Source organism: Suricata suricatta, chromosome 10 (genome assembly GCF_006229205.1).
Source record: "Suricata suricatta isolate VVHF042 chromosome 10, meerkat_22Aug2017_6uvM2_HiC, whole genome shotgun sequence".
Classification (NCBI taxonomy): domain Eukaryota; kingdom Metazoa; phylum Chordata; class Mammalia; order Carnivora; family Herpestidae; genus Suricata; species Suricata suricatta.
In genome coordinates this window covers 128,210,800-128,212,972 of record NC_043709.1, presented here as the reverse complement: position 1 = coordinate 128,212,972, position 2,173 = coordinate 128,210,800, and positions in this window count along the sequence as shown.

The following is a 2,173-nucleotide window of genomic DNA, read 5'->3' as shown; positions in this document are numbered from 1 at the left end:
GGGTGTTTTTTGGTTCGATATGGATTTTAAGATAATTTGCTTTAGCTTTGAGAAGAATGCTGGTGCAATTTTGATGGGATTGCATTGAATGTGCAGATTGCTTTGAGTAATAGTGACATTTCAACAATGTTTATTCTTCCGATCCATGAGCACGAAATGTTTTTCCATTTTTTTGTGTCTTCTTCAATTTCTTTCATAAGCTTTCTATAGTTTCTATCATACAGGTCTTTTACATCTTTGTTTAGGTTTATTCCTAGGTTTTTTATGGTTTTTCATGCAGTTGTGAATAGGATCAGTTTCTTGGTTTATCTTTTTGTTACTTCATTTTTCGTGTATAAAAATGCAACCGATTTCTGTACGTTGATTTTGTACCCTGTGACTTTGCTGAATTCATGGATCAGTTCTAGAAGGCTTCTGGAGAGAGTTTTGAATGCTGAGAACAAACTGAGGGCTGAAGAGGGAGGGGGGAAGGGGGAGGGGGTGCTGGTCATGGAGAGGGGTACTTGTGGGGAAGAGTACTGGGTGTTATATGGAAACCAACTTGGTAATAAACTATTTCTATAAAAAAAAAAAACGTAGTTCTATGTGGATCCTCTCAACAACGCTTTCTCGGTGGTTCTCAATCATCAGTTAAGGCAGAATGTCTGCACGTGGGGAATGGTGTGTTTAAACAGTTCCCCAGGTGGGTCAGTGGACAGCCAGGGCTGAGAACCATTATTCAAGATTAACAGAAGGGAGAAGGGAAGGAGGTAACAGAAAATGAAGGGTAATAAAAATCGAGGTGCATTAGGTTCCAAAACCCAACATTGCCCCAGGGCCTGGATCTTATTCCACACGTAAAAATGCATAGCCTTTCTCAGACAAGGGAGAGGTGCATGTAATTAAATCGGACCTCCCTCCTTCTTGAAGGAAAAATCATGAAATTGTAATCAATACAGCAGGATAGTTGACTAGAAGGTTGGGCAAGAGAATGTATATGATGAGGCCCCTCCTGCCTCAAAAGATAGATGATCGCAGAGAAAAACCATAGCGACACTAAATGGCAACCATAAGATGGATTACAATATCTTTTTACCTCTGTCCTCACATTGCTTTTATAGTGGAACCCGCTTCAGTACTTCGTAAGCTAGATAATTATTTGAAACCCCTGCAGTCCCAAAGCTATCTCTGAGCAAAGGTTGAATGTCTGAGTTCTATAGTGAGATTTCTGATTACCAAGACTTCATCATCTTTATGAAACAGTCAACAATACATTTACTGATATACAGGACGGTTTTATCATAGACTATTAAGTCTGAGCTACCATTGTCAAAACAAGTGGATAAAAAGCATATTGTGTGATTTTCTTTCCTTGCTTTTTTTTTCTCTCTGTTTGCATACCCACTCATCTGCAAAATTTGGTAATTCACAATGGGGCCCTCTGTCATTAGTCTGAATTAGTAAGTTTCTACTGTATTTTAGAAATCAAATTGAAGTCCTCAGGAGGTTGAAATGCTCGAAATTATCTAAATGATTTTCATTATTGTAGCTCAGATTTTTTTATTAAACATGTTATTGCCTTTCAGAAATAATGAACAATAATATAATAATTAATAATCGAATATATATCAAGGGGTACTTTAATTCAAACTACAGAATTAAAAGGCTGATCCTCAGCATCGTAGTGGTGGATATGGTCTCTGGTTTCTCTGTGAGATGTTTTGTGCTAGGACGTTTGGGCTTAGTTAACTCCCAGGCAGGCACATTGCCATCTCCGTCATCTTACCGCCTGTCTCTGATGGTCAGTGCATTGTATCTACTGGATCCCGCAGGCTCTTAACCACAGAGAGAGAAGTTTTAATGGTGATCGTAGTATCAAATGGTAAAAGATACCAGCATTCCCACTAAAGTGCCCTCCAGCCCACTGAGCAGAGATGAAAAGGCCTGTACATATCTTCTCTTTCCCTAACCCCACTTCCCTCCAGATTCTTCCATGAAAGAACATCAAGTCACAGAATAAATGGGTGGAGCTCTCAAACCATGTGAATGTGTGATACCCGTTTTCTTCTCCTTTCCCCAATGGCTCCACATCCCGGAACTCACGGCAGTGCAGAAGTCTGCCTCCTTCCCTCTAAGAAACTGGAAAAACTCATAGCAAGACTTTTCCTTAGCAATGGGGAAACCCTCTGAAGCA